The sequence below is a fragment of the Canis aureus genome, chromosome 23 (genome assembly GCF_053574225.1).
Source record: "Canis aureus isolate CA01 chromosome 23, VMU_Caureus_v.1.0, whole genome shotgun sequence".
Taxonomy (NCBI): domain Eukaryota; kingdom Metazoa; phylum Chordata; class Mammalia; order Carnivora; family Canidae; genus Canis; species Canis aureus.
Window position 1 is genome coordinate 35,080,354 of NC_135633.1, and position 13,974 is coordinate 35,094,327.

General features: G+C 40.1%; 1 long non-coding RNA gene across 1 annotated transcript in view; it reads right to left on the minus strand.

The window, feature by feature from the left end:
• Window positions 1–8,083, minus strand: part of LOC144295483 (uncharacterized) — a 112,344-nt gene extending 104,261 nt beyond the window's left edge. Inside the window, exon 1 of the long non-coding RNA XR_013362625.1 lies at window positions 8,002–8,083. This is a non-coding gene — a long non-coding RNA (uncharacterized LOC144295483). The remainder of the gene's footprint in view (window positions 1–8,001) is intronic.
• Between the last annotated feature and the right edge of the window lie 5,891 nt (window positions 8,084–13,974).

Here is a 13,974-nt window from a genome sequence, read left to right on the forward strand (position 1 = left end):
GGGCCGCTGCTCTGCTCAGCTGGGGCAGGAGCGTCCTTGCTGTCCTGGGCCCTCCCGGCCTCTGCCTGTCCCGGGGGAGGCGGGATCCTGGGCTGTGTCCCGGCGCCCTGTGCTCCGGAGCCTGCGCTGGTGGATTCGCGCTCCCGGGCCGCAGCCCCCTCCGCGGAGCCGCCGCCCGAGCCCCTCCGAGCTGCTCCTGGAACCGCGCAGCCCCCTCCGCACGGAGCCTCTTCCTCTGCCCGAGCCCCTCCGAGCTGCTCCCGGGGCCGCGCAGCCCCCTCTGCGGAGCCGCCGCCCGAGCCCCCCGAGCTGCTCCGGTCCCGCCGTGCGCGCTGCAGCCCTTAGGGAGCTCGGCGCACTCTCCTGGGCGCGCAGTTGCTGTTACTGTCCCAGGGAACCCGAGGGCATCCCCGCCCTCCTGGGTCCTGCTCCCGCCCCGCAGCCCCCTCCGCGGAGCCGCCCCCGAGCCCTCCGAGCTGCTCCGGGTCCCGCCGCGCGCTGCAGCCCTTAGGGAGCTCGGCGCACTCTCCTGGGCGCGCAGTTGCTGTTACTGTCCCAGGGAACCCGAGGGCATCCTCGCCCTTCTGGGTCCTGCTCCACCTCCCCGCGAGCCCCTTTCCGCCCGGGAAGGTCGGTGCAGCTCCTGCTCCTCCGGGACGGGGCTCTCCTGTCCTGGGGACACTCGCCCCGGCCTCAGCCCGGCTCCTCGCGGGCCCCTCCCCTTGGAGGCCTTTGTTCCTTTACTTCTTTTTCCCCGTCTTCCTACCTTGATAGATGCGCGAACTCTTCTCACTGTAGCGTTCCAGCTGGTCTCTCTTTAAGTCTCAGGCCGAATTCATAGATTTTCAGGATGATTTGCAGGTTTTCTAGGTAGTTTGGTGGAGACAGGTGATTTGGGGACCCTACTCCTCCGCCATCTTGCTCCTCCCATCACAGATTTTTAAAAGGCTAAGTAATTTGTTAAAGTTTATAAAATTACAAAGTATGAGCCAAAACCAGATCTTTCTGGCAAGGGAACCATGAGATTTCAAAGAGAACAGGCTGACTTGGTGTTTCTGCTTAAATCAATCATATTTATGAAAATGGATATAAAAATTCTAAATAAAACTGTGGCAAATGGAATTCAGAATACATCATAACAAAGTAGAATCTACATCAGGAATGCAAGGATAGTTTTTAAATTTAGACATTTATTAATGTAATTAATAATATTATCTGATTAAGAGATATGCCAATGCAAGGGATGCTAAAGTTTTAATGAAATTTAATAGCATTCACACTAACAACCTAAATGTTCTATGTTAGGGAAGAGGTTAAATTATGCTCCATCCACTCAATAAGTTAGGGAACCATTAATGACATCTTTTTGGAAACTATATAATAACATAGGAAATTATGCATTGGACAAACTAGTGAATGAAATTGTACATAAGATTACAATTATATAAGAAAACAAGCATATAAGAAAAGATTGAAAACACACAAACCAAAATTCTAAATGTGATATAATGTGCAAGCATTATGGGTGTTTTTTCTTCTTTTTAAGATTTTAGTTCTAATATTTTAAAATGAAAAATATAACCTAATATAAATAAGAGTCTTCTCATTATAACTATTAAAAATGTGTTGAAAACACTTTCATCTTTATTCTGACTACCTGTATTCATTTTCTTCCTCATTTTCAGGGCAATTTGGTATATCAAGGATCCATGTTTTCTAAGAACTATTTCACTCTACAATGCCTGTTTTATATCTCATCAGGGGACTGCATGAGATGCAGGCACTGTTTATGCATACTGGCTTTGAATAGTGATCACATGGAGAAAAGCATTTTGTCTGCTGTCATACTTAATACATTCTGGAAATAAAATTACATTCTGAAAGTAAGATTTGCCAACTTTCCTTTCAATGAGACAAGCTTTTTTGTTAGAAGAGGCTAAATTGGTTTCCTTTCCTCATTCCAAAGCTCAAAACTCTCATGGCCTCATGATCTGTAAGAATACAAGTCGATGTATTAAATGTTTCCCATGTACCACTCGGCCTGTCCTTTCTCTTGCAGAAGCCAAAGGCAAGATTTTAAGTTTTATGAGTCTATTTTAAACCTGAAACAAAGGATCATACTTTCATGGCATCATCCTTAAGAATCCCATTGACATATTTGTTCCGGCTAAAGGGGAATTCAAAGGCTACCTACAGCCAACATTTTCTCAACTGCTTTAAGCTAGCCTTCTCCTGTCTAGCCCCATTTAATCCCTCCCCTCTCTCCCAAATCTTTATCCATAGTTCTGGTAGACCCCAGGAGGCAATCCTAAGAGTAGTACCACATGGTAATACTATAAGCTTGGAAACTGTGGGGTATTGTCTAATTAAAGAGGAAGAGGTTGGGCTTAGTTGTGTGACCTCGGCAAGCTTTGTCACCTCTCACAATATCACCAAGGGTAACAATGTCTGCTCATAAAATCACTATAAAAATTACAGAAGATTGTCTCTGACCTGCTGGCACATAGCGGTGACTTAAATTGTATATACTGAATAGTAAAGTATGACTTAAATAACTGCCCATCAGAAGGAGAACTAAGGTGAAAGAAATAATCAAGTAGAAGGGTGTGAAGGAAAAATTATTTGCTCATTTATCTAGATTTGGGTTCTAAACCTTTTTCTGACACTAACTAGCTGTGTGACTTTGGGACAAAACCTTTTCCTCTATGGGCACCAGTTTCTTTGTCTGTAAAGTGTGTAATCAGATTGCACGATCTTAGACTCCTTTCTGCCTTAATGTGCTCTATTCTTTTGGTTTCTTTCTTTTTTTAATCATACCAAGCACACTGCTTTCAAACCCTGCTCACTTCCTTGAGAGAAATCCTCCGCTCTTTCCCCTGATATTTCTCAGGCAGCTGTCACTTCCTACACAGAGCTACAGAAAGGGCTTGTCATAGCCCCAAGCAAGCATGGGTGTTTGGCAGCCAAGGTGCAGAGCTGAGTGAACAGGGCAAATTGTCTAACCTTCCTGCCTTGAACAGGGTGGCAACGCACACTCTTTGATCAGACAAAGCTTTTTCCAGCCCTTCCGCCTGGAACTCCCTCTGTGTTCAACCAGTCACTCACATTCTCGTTACAATTTCCCCATGAGCCAGAAGCAAATTGGAGCCAAAGGGTCTGAGTGCTTTGTGCACGTGGGAGCCTTCACTGCCTAGCAATCCCCAGCTGGCCTGCCACAGTTCATCTACAGCAATAAATGTGCCTGGTCAATGCTCACTTGCAAAGCTGCAGCAGGCACTTAATCTGGAAATGAGGGAAGGGAGATCCCTGCTCACTGAAGCAAAGGCTATTTCCACAAATGGCTCAAAAAGGGCCTTCCTCAAGGGACCTGCAGAGAGAGCCCAGAGGCACAAGCCCAGGGGCAGGACAAAGGCAGGTGGTGGAACTATGTAACAAACAAGAAAAAATGGATCCTGGAATTTTAAAGTAAAGAAATTCAGCAACACAGAGAGCTGGACACCAGCACCAGTTTGAACTGATCAGTCTGGGCTACCCTAATATATCAATCATAAAATGAAAAGTTACCCTCACAACTTGCTACTTGCAGAAATTCTCACAATGTGCTTAGAAATAACTGTTACCATTTACTGAATAACTACTATGATTCAATAACCTATGTGTGGTAGATATTACCATATTCCTTTTCCAGATGAAGAAAATAAGGTTCCTTTAATAAGTTACTTTGCCCAAGGTTAGAAATTACTAAATTATCCTAGATGAATTTCTCTCATCTTGAGGTGAACATTATGTGCAAGTAATTTATGAAGGAGGAGCTCCCAAGAGAAACCAGTAGCTGAGTGGGAGAAACAGGAGAGGAAAAAGGAAGGAGACAAGCAAGGATAGGATTTTAAGACCAAGTCCTGATCCAAGACGGGAGTACTACAGGGTTGATTTTTGTCTCAGAGTCACACCAACCAGAGCAAGGGAGCTGGGCTGACATACCAGTCATTGATTAAGGGCCTCCGAAGGTTAGTTAAGGACATTACCAGCACTTAGTAAAGTGGCAACCCACTACAGGCCATTAGCAGCAGAAGCCGACCAAAGCCAGGAAAGAGCATGGAAATGACAGAAAGAATCCATTCAAAGAGGGCCTGGACAGGGCCCTAACAGGACACCTCATAAATGGATAATGGAGAGCTCAACCCAGGTCTGCCTTCATTTGTTCTTGACAGCCACTTTCAGGAAAAGGATAGCATTTACTACTGTCATTATTTAACAAGAAAAATGACTCTCAGATTAAGTAGCCACCCAAGGTCATACAGCTGATAGGTGGCTGACTCCACATTGCCTTCTCTTTTCTCCACATTGGGCTGTTTTCTGGAGCAAAACAGAGGAATGGCATCACATAGGGGTACTTGAAGGCATCCTTGCCACCAAATATTTCCTCCTTTAAATGTTTATAAATCCACAATTAGGAGTACATTCTTTTGGGTAAGTACTGCTTCTCCACAGGTCCTGTATTGAAATGCTGTGTCCGCACCACAGACATTTCCTGAATACACACTTTGTGCCAAGGAAGGTTAAAGCAGGAATTAGACATACCCTAGCAGGACTCAAGCCCCTCAGAGGACATTGTACATATGCAAAGCTCTTGGGGGTTCCCTGAGATCTTCACAGAAGCCACAGTAGTAGTTGAGTGAAGAACTTTTTCCTCATTTTACAATTGAGAAAACCAAGTCTGAAAAAGGATAACTTCTCAAAGTTACACAGTAAAGACTAGAAGAGCTAGGAGGGGAAGCCCTGCATTGTCTTACCCTTCTTGAAGATTGTCTTACCTATGAAATCCCGGAGTACAGGGTGATCAACATCTCTTTTCCTATCTTTATCTCCTACTTCTTAATCTAATTTCTCTTTGAGGAACAACACTCTCCAGCCATGGTGAGACCACACCATACCACCACAACATTGGGCTCCTGATCCCAGTTGCCAAATTGGGGTACTTTATCCAAACCAGGTTTTCTCATATAAGGGCACGACCCTTATGTGACCCAAGAAAGATCAATCAATGTTTTGGAAAATATTGACATAGATGCTAAAAGAAAGGGTTTCCTTATTGCCAAGATCATAAACACTAAAAGCTACCTAAATTTCTAGCTTCCAAAATTACCTTTCCAAGCAGAGAGAGACTTTGTCTGGAAAGAAGCCAACACAAAAGAAAACAGAGATCAAGGAGTGAGAGATAGAAGGAGGGAGGGATGAAAGGATGGCAGAAGACAGGAGAAGAGAGAGGGTGCAGGAGGTAGAATTATTGCAATAGCCTGGATCTAGCCACTGCTGAAGGGAGCACTGGCCACCTCAGACTACCTAGTTATGTGAAGCAACACATTCTCTTCCTGTCACTTCTAACCAAAAGACTTTTTTGCAAATGCTATACTATATAACTTTCAGATGTGTCTATATATTTATCTATGGATATAATATCAATATAACAATAGATTCCAGTAAGTATAAAGAAATGTTTTAAAAGAATCATTTCTTTGAGCTACATGGTAAATAACATACTGAGAAATTATACTGACACAGCACAATAGTAAGTGGCCTCCAAAGATGGGATTCCAACTGCAGCTCCATAACAGAAAACTTGATGCAAAAGCCAACTCAATCACTTACCAGCTCAGCCACAATGACCAAATCTTTCAACATCTCAGAGGGCCCATCTCCTCATCTGCAAAATAGAACATGTGCCTGCCTCTCTCACACACTAGTTGTGAAAATTATTAGGGAAAAGATGTGAAGGTGCTACATAAACTAAAAAATACTGTTTAGAAGCAAAGGATTCATTACTGCAGCTATAGACCCTGATGGACTACTCACCCTTTGCTAAAGTGTAGATGTGTGTCTACACAGATGACAGTTGTATGGGTGTAAATACAGAATGAAGTAGCATTTCAATGATTACGCCCTCTTGTCACTCTAGCTTTGATGGAGTAAGTACTTTGAGGTGTTTGTTGGTTTGCAGTGATGATTCCTGGGTGATTTCCCCACCAAGCATCATAGCAGAAAAACAATAATGGACTATGACAGACTTAGAGTTAAAGCTGTCTGGACTGTTCAATACAAAACACAATTCTACATATACTATTTCATCCTCGAATGCAAATGCTCCTGACAGCATGTCTAGTGGCTTTTTAGGGTACTGCAAAATTCATGAGTTCTGTTAGACTCTGCTTCTTTGAAATCCCAGGTTACTGAGATCTGTAACCTGGGTATCATTGTCTTTCCCTCAACCCCTTATCTCATCAAACTGTCAGCCTTGCCAATTCCACCTCATCCGTCCTATCCCATTAGCACTGCCAATACCTGAATTCAGTCCTTCATCACCTCACAGCCCCAACACAAGATGATTTGTTTCTAAAAAAGTATCTGACCATGATATTCCCCAGCTAAAAACTCTTGAATAACTCCCTACTCTTTATAAAATCAAGGATTAATCTTTTAGTATATTAACAAGACTCTTCCTGAGTTTGCACTCACCTTTATCTCTCCACCTTTTTCTTTTTTCTACCCCACATGCACCTTATGGTCTAGCCATGTCAAAATATTACTTCAAACTTCCCAAACTTTGCTCTTTCATATCTCTATGCCCTTGCACTTGATGCTTCCTTCTTTCTTCTAATTTTTATTTAAATTCTAGTTAGTTAACATATAGTGTAATATTGGTTTCAGGAGTAGAATTTAGGGATTCCACCACTTGCATATAACACCCACTGCTCATCACAATAAGTGCCGTCCTTAATACCCATCACCCATTTAGCCCATCCTCCCATCTACCTCCCCTCTATCAATTCTGTTTGTTCACTATAGTTAAGAATCTCTTTTAGTTTTCCTCGCTCTCTTTTTCCCCCTCTTCCCCTATGTTCATCTGTTTTGTTTCTTAAATTCCACATATGAGTGAAATCATATGGTATTTGTTTTTCTTTGACTGACTTATTTTATATAGCATAATACACTCTAGCTCCATCCACATTGTTGAAAATGGCAAGATTTCATTCTTTTGATGGCTGAGTAATATTCCATTGTATGTATATACTACTGCTTCTTTAGCCATTCATCAGTTGATGGATATTTGGGCTCTTTCCATAATTGGTTATTATTGATAATGCTTCTGTAAACATCAGGGTGCATGTGCCTCTTTGAATGAGTATTTTTGTTTGCTTTGGGTAAATACCTAGTAGTGTAATTGCTGAGTCATAGGGTAGTTCTATTTTTAACTTTTTGAGGAAACTCCATACTGTTTTCCAGAGTAGCTGCTCCAGTTTATTCCTGCCAACATACTTGATGTTTTTTGTGCGTGGAACTCCTCATACCCTTCTCAACCATACCTCCTTTATCTGGAAATTTTCAGACTATTCAGAGAATGAAGTGAAGGCAGCATCCTCCCTATGAAGCTTTTCCTGGAAACATCATTTCTCCTCTCTAGCCTTTTGGAGTTCAACTTTCCACTTATATAATCACCATAGCTAACATATATAGAATGCTTACAGTGCTCTGGCCAGAACACCAAATGCCTTACATAGGCTAATCTCATTTTATCTTCTCTAACACTATAAAGCATATATCATTTTTATTTCTCTTCTACAAATGGAGAAAATAAAATTTAGTAATATTATTTAACTTCTTGAAATCATAGAGGTAATTAGTAGTAAAAGTAAAATTGGAATCCTGGACAATCAGACTCCAGAACTCATGTGCTTAATACCCAATATACCACAGTGCACTACTAGTACATTTCTTTTTTTTTCAATTTTTTTTATTTATGATAGTCACACAGAGAGAGAGAGAGAGGCAGAGACATAGGCAGAGGGAGAAGCAGGCTCCATGCACCGGGAGCCCGATGTGGGATTCGATCCCGGGTCTCCAGGATTGAGCCCTGGGCCAAAGGCAGGCGCTAAACTACTAGTACATTTCTATTATATCATTTATCACATTGCACTAAATTAATTATTAGTATGTCATACTTACAAAGAGCCTTGAACTGACTGAATCCTTAAGGTCAAGATGTATCTTCATTTAGCCAACTGCTCAATTGGTGAGGGAAAAACCTGAAAGTGACAAATACAATGCCATTTGGTAAGCATGGTGTGATTTGAAGGCAAGAAAAGGATGCTGTGAGGATACCAAGAAGCAGGGTCTGAAAAGAGAGGGGAGGCATTTCAACTAAGTGAAATAAGTCAGTCAGAGAAAGATAAATAGTGTATGGTTTTACTCATGTGGAATTTAGAAACAAAATAAATGAAGAAAGAAAAAAAGAAACAATAGAGAACAATCAGATGGTTACCAGAATGGAGGTAAGTGAGGGGATAGATGAAATAGATGATAGGGATTAAGACTATACTTATTATAGTCAGAGCTGAGTAATGTATAGAATTTTGAATCACTGTTATATACCTGAAACTAATATAATATGGTATGTTAATTATACTAGAATTATAATTTTTTAAAAAATAAAACATAAGAAAAAACCTAATGGGAAGACAAGGATTTAACAAACATTTAACATTAAAATGTGTGATGTGTTTTCATTGGGAATTTATAGGGTATCTTGAACTATTCACAGGTAGACCTGACCTCTTTCAGGGAATCAGATAAGGTCTCCTTGATTAAGCAGAAGTGGTCTTCCCCTCTTTCCCTATGTTTAAGCTGAAACCTGATGCATGAGTGAAATCAACCAAGAGGGGAATGGAAGGAGAATTGGAGTGCATGGAATAGCATGTAAAAACCTGAGTCAAGAGATGAGTAGCATAGTACAGACATCTCAGGAAATGAAAAACAGTCCAATATGGCTGGAGCATAAAGTATATGAGGCTGAAAAGGGTGACAGGAATGAGATCTTAAAAGGCTCATAAACCAGGATGCCTAGGTGGCTCAGCAGTTGACCATCTGCCTTTGGCTCAGGCTGTGATCCCGGTGTCCCAGCATCGAGTCCCACATCAGGCCCCCTGTAGGGAATCTGCCTATGTCTCTGCCTCTCTCTCTGTGCCTCTCATGAATAAATAAATAAAATATTTTAAAAATAAAAAAATAAAAATAAATTAAAAGGCTTATAAATCAAGTTAAGGAATTTGGGTTTTAACATAAGGGCAATGGGGAAAACTATTGACAGATATTAATCAGGAAAGGGACATGCTACATTTTGAGAGTAGCTAAAAAGAAATCCCAGGTCTCCTTTAATATAGTATCTAGGTCCTGAAAGTTTTAAGAGATAGGGCTTTTAAAAGTATAGGTCAAGTTGTGAAATGCTCTTTGATTTTTTTTAGTTAGACGTAGTTGACCCAAATGTAACATTTACAAATGTTAATGTAATGTAATACAATGTTATATTAGTCTCAGGTACAAAACATAGTGATTCAACAAGTTTGTACATTATGTTATATTTACCACAAGTATAGCTACCATCTGTCATCATACAGTGCTGTTACACTACCACTGACTATATTCTCTCTGCTGTGCCTTTTATATTTCTGTGACTTATTCATTCCATAACTGGAAACCTGTATCTCCCACTCTCCTTCACCCATTTTGCCCATCCACCCACACACTCCCCTCTGGCAACCATCTATTTGTTCTCTGTATTTACAGGTCTGAAACTTCTTTTTTGATTCTCCATTTGGGGTTTTATTAGATTCTACATGAGTGAAATCACATTTTATTTGTCTTTCTCCTTTTCCTATCTTAATTGGCCAAATCACTCTGACCTTCTCAATTTCTCCCTAATGGCAACTGTCAACAGGTACCATTTCCCATTTAATGTTCTGGCCTAACTGGGAATGGAAGATACTTCAGCAGCATTTAACTAAAATTTTACCATAATAAAAGAAAAATGAGTATTTACATGGTAAAACAAAATATGACCATCTAGCTCAAAAGCTCATACTCTGTCATGAATGTCATACTCTGTTATGAACCTCCTATTCTTCACTCATCTCTCCCCATAGTCTTCCCCCCATGGCTTTCAGGTAAATTATACACCGGTAACTCAAAATTCATGTCTTCCTCTGACTTATTCCTAGACTCCATGCTTGTATACTCAGCTGAAAACTTGATATCTCCTGTTTCCTCCCTTATACTTCCAACCAGATGTCTAAATAAACATATGTTGGCAAATTGAACTCCAATAAAAAAATAAAAATAAAAATAAATAAATAAACATCTTAAATTTAATGTGGTTAAAATAGAAATTCTGATTCTATCTTCTCCCCAAAATCTGTTCTCCCAAGTCTTCCCCATCTCTATGAACAGCACTTGTTATTATCAAATACTGTTCTTGTATATAGTCTATTTTCTCCCAGGAGATGCAAGTTCAATGAAAGCAGGGAACTTGGTTGTTGTTTCATTACTCTATTACTCAGTATCTAGAACTGTTGTTTCATTACTCTATTACTCAGTATCTAGAACTATAGCTGGCATACAATAAAATCACAAAAAAATATCTTCACCTACTAGCTTCTGACAGCCTCCAAGTAGCAGATACTTTCTTCCATACTGCTAGTTTTCAAACTGATTCCATCCACAATGACATAAGCAATTTGCTGGTTTGGCCAGTTGTGTCTACAATCATCAGGGGCTCAGTATCTCTCTTTTCTCTCGGAGGTTAATGTAATTCACATTAAGAAAAGGCATAACTTTGATTCCATTCATTTTAACAATGAAGGAAGAAGCTACCCTTGAATTCTAGAATTCAATTTAGAGAGATAGACATACCTAGATACCCCTTATGGAAGGCAGACTGAAAGTCTGACAGAGATTTTTTTAAAAACCATAATTAGAGTATAATTGCAAATATTAATTGCAACTCTTGAGGAAGACGGAGTCTGAAGGAAAGGAGGATTGAGCTAGATGTAAGATAGTGGTGAGGACAAGGAGGATGGCATCACAAACAGAGTTACAAATTAAACAAAGCCACATTTATGAAGGAATACAAGGAGCTTTCAAGAACAAATAGTAGTGATCTATGCCTAGAGCTCAGGGTACACAAGGTGGGAGAAGCTCAGGACAGTGCATGGATTACAGAGTGAGCATATACTCCGAACAAGGTCAGGACACATAGGAACTGATAAAACATAACAGTCATGAGCATGAACTTTGCCATCAGAGTATCTGGGTTCCAATTCTGGCTCTATTATTTCCTACTCCTGTGACCTTGTTACATAAATTAATGTAAGGACATACAAAATTGAAATGGTAGTAATACCTGCCTCAGAGGGCTCTTGCAAGGATTAAATGAGATAAGTTGAAGCTTCTGCAACATATAAATTCTTTTTAAAAGTTGGATATTTTTAATATTATCATTGTCTAGAAAATTTTTTCTGGTTTTAAGTTTGTTTCATATACTTGATAGAGTACAAAGATTAAATTCTTTCTGTAGTCTATTTAATAAACTATCTTTATCAAAAGTTTAAATAAAATTGAATCCATATTCATGTAGAAAATACTGTATTTAGTGTACAAAGGAGGAGAGGGAAGTACATTGAAAGTAATAATGGTGAAAAGCTTTAAAAACATAGTTTCTGATTCATGTTACCTGAATTGCATGACAAACCCAGATAATTCCTAGTTCTTAGTTGCCCCATATCCCCAAATCTAGAACCAAACTGAATCAACTCAAATCACAGACGTTTTCCCATTATATAGAGAAACTATCCCTTCTTATAACAGTTGGGGAAAGAGGAAGCCTGAACTTCAGGGTAGCTTCCTTAAACCCACAGGAAAAAAAAAAAAAAAAAAAAAACCTGCTTCTCCTAGTATAGAAAGAGAGAGAGTAGGGATTTCTATTTAAAAGAAAGGGCGATAGCAAGGCAAAAAGCCAACATCTTGGGAGCAGAAAATAAGGATTGTACTCTGTTCTCCACTCGGAACTTAAAGACAGCAGTGAGGAGCAACACACAAGATAGTCCCTTAGCAACATGGGGTAAAAAGTCACACAACTAGGTGCAAGAGAGCCTGAATTAGCATTTCCAAATTTCCCTCAACTCCAGTGTCGGAGGAATCCAAAAGTTTCCCCCGTGGACCATAGAATATGCTGTGGCTGGAGCAGGGCAACACTGTAAATGATAGCTACAGAAAGGGCTGCTCCAAGTGGAGTTAACCAGGAGCATACTCAGTACCAGTGAAAAGGGGTGGAGTTAGCAAAGGGTCAGAAGAACCACCAGACCCTACTGGAGGCCAGAGAATAGACCACAAGTTTACCAGTCACAAATTTTGTCCTCTATGCCAATGGCCAGGCAAAAACCCCAAAACACTGCCATGGAGATAAGAGCCAGAGAGCAATAAAAGGGCCAGAGAGCAATAAAAGGGCCTGCACGCCCCTTCCAGCTGCTGCAATAGCAGCATGAGCCCCAATCTCACACTTCATGAACATCTTTGTGAAAAGCAAGGAGGAAGCTGGATTTAAAAGAAGATCATTATCCAAAGGGCCTAATCATTCAAAAGCCATGGTTTAAAACTGGAAAGGACTAAGAGATATATCAGTAATTTTGAGTCCCCCTCCCTACCACTCACCCTTCTTTACAACTTCCCAACAACATAGGGCTTTTGAGGATTAAATCAGTTATAAAAAATAAAATCATATATTCTCTGAGTAATAGTGAGAATGCAATCATGACCCCAGAATACCTGCAATATCTCATCTATTCTTTATAATAGGTTTATGAGATAGACACAATTACTACTCCTATATTACATATGAGTAAATTGAAGCTTCATGAGGCTTAGTTGCCCAAAGTCAGTAGCCTGGGCTCCATCCTATATCTGATGCCAAAGTTATCTTTTTAACCACTATACCAAACTTAAGGTTAAAATCCAATTGAGAAAGATATTGACTATCAATATATGGACTCCAAGTTTCACTTGATAGAAATAGTAAGAAAGAAAAAAATTTACAAACTGTGGAAGGAGCCTCGATGTCCATCAAAAGATGAATTTGGATAAAGAAGATGTGGTCTATATATACAATGGAATATTATTCATCCATTAGAAACGACAAATATCCACCATTTGCTTCGACATCGATAGAACTGGAGGGTGTTATGCTTAGTGAAGTAAGTCAATCGGAGAAGGACAATCATTATATGGTTTTATTCATTTGGCGAATATAAAAAATAGTGAAAGGGATTAAAGGGGGAAGGAGAGAAAATGAGTGGGAAATATCAGTGAGGGAGACAGAACATGAGAGACTCCTAACTCTGGGAAACGAACAAGGGGTGGTAGAAAGGGAGGTGGACGAGGGGTTGGGGTGACTGGGTGATGGGTACTGAGGGGGGACACTTGACGGGATGAGCACTGGGTGTTATACTACATGTCAACAAATTGAACTCCAATAAAAAAATATACAAAAAAAATTTACAACCAGAAGGGAAATTATATTTGAAGTTTAGAAGAATCAGTCTCATGACAATATATGAAGAGACTAAACAGGTAGAGACTAATGTATGAAGTCTAGCAAAGAGGTTTACAAAAAGTAGAGTGAGAATTAAAACTTCAGGCCTATTTGATGTAAAAGTCAATGATTTTTCCTCTGGACCAATCTCCCTCACAAAGATGACCTCCAAATTTGGGAACATAAGGAAAGCAAGTATAGTGATATACATTGAGTGATGGGAGGCATGTCAGTATAGAAAGAAAATGTTAAAATTCCTTTTTTGATATGTGTCTTCCATAATATCAATCTCTTTGAGGGATGCCTAGGTGGCTCAGTGGTTGAGCATCTGCCTTTGGCTCAGGGTGTGATCCTGCGGTCCCAGGATCGAGTCCCACATCAGGCTCCCTGTATGGAGCCTGCTTCTCCCTCTGCCTGTGTCTCTGCCTCTCTCTGTGTCTCTCATGAATAAATAAATAAAATCTTGAAAAAAAATCAATTTCTCTGAAAATAAACAGGATTCTCTAAATTCCAAAAATTATTTCCAAACCTCTTGATACTTGAAAAGAGCACCATCATCA